Here is a 742-nt window from a genome sequence, read left to right on the forward strand (position 1 = left end):
CAAATTGTGTCTGTCCTCACGAAGGAACGCTACAACTCAGCAACGAAAGGGCACAAGTGGCCGATACGCCTAAGAACACAGAGAAATGTCAGAGGCATTGTGCTGAGTGAAAGAAGTCAGGCAGAAAAAGAACATACTGTTTGGTGCTATTTATATGAAGTTCTAAAGGAATCCACAGAGATCAGAGCAGCAGTTGCCTGGGGCCAGCTGAACTGGAAAAGGGCAGGAGGGAACTTGCTGGGGCGAGCTGTTCCGTACCTTGACTGTGGGGTGGGTACTTATTTGTCTAACTTATCCAACTGTATACTTAAAATTGGCAGCTTTCATTGTGTGCAAATTATACTTCTATGAAGTTGACTTAAGAGGTTTCTGGGGTGGTTTTTCGTGGCTGAGGACAAATTGTTAAGGACTTTAAATGTCAAGCTCCGAAGTTTGGGTTCTCACGGCCAACGCTGCAAGAGGAGAACATTATTTGAACCCTTCCGGGAATGCAGACATCAGCCTTGGACTCGTGCCTAACTGGAATAAATTTCAGCCTGTTTGTTGGGATTTGGGGTACACTGGCCCCTAGATCTCTCCTTCCACCTTATACTGTGGAATTTTATCATAGGAATCTCATTTCCTTTTATGGAGATTCTTGGCTCCATGGAAATGCAGTAATGGTCTCACTTGGCTACGGAGCCATCCCATTAACTTCAATGGCATTGACGTTGAGTTTCTCATTCTTTTTCTTAGAGATGGC

This window comes from Myotis davidii, unplaced genomic scaffold (assembly GCF_000327345.1).
Source record: "Myotis davidii unplaced genomic scaffold, ASM32734v1 scaffold109, whole genome shotgun sequence".
In the NCBI taxonomy this organism is placed as follows: Eukaryota; Metazoa; Chordata; class Mammalia; order Chiroptera; family Vespertilionidae; genus Myotis; species Myotis davidii.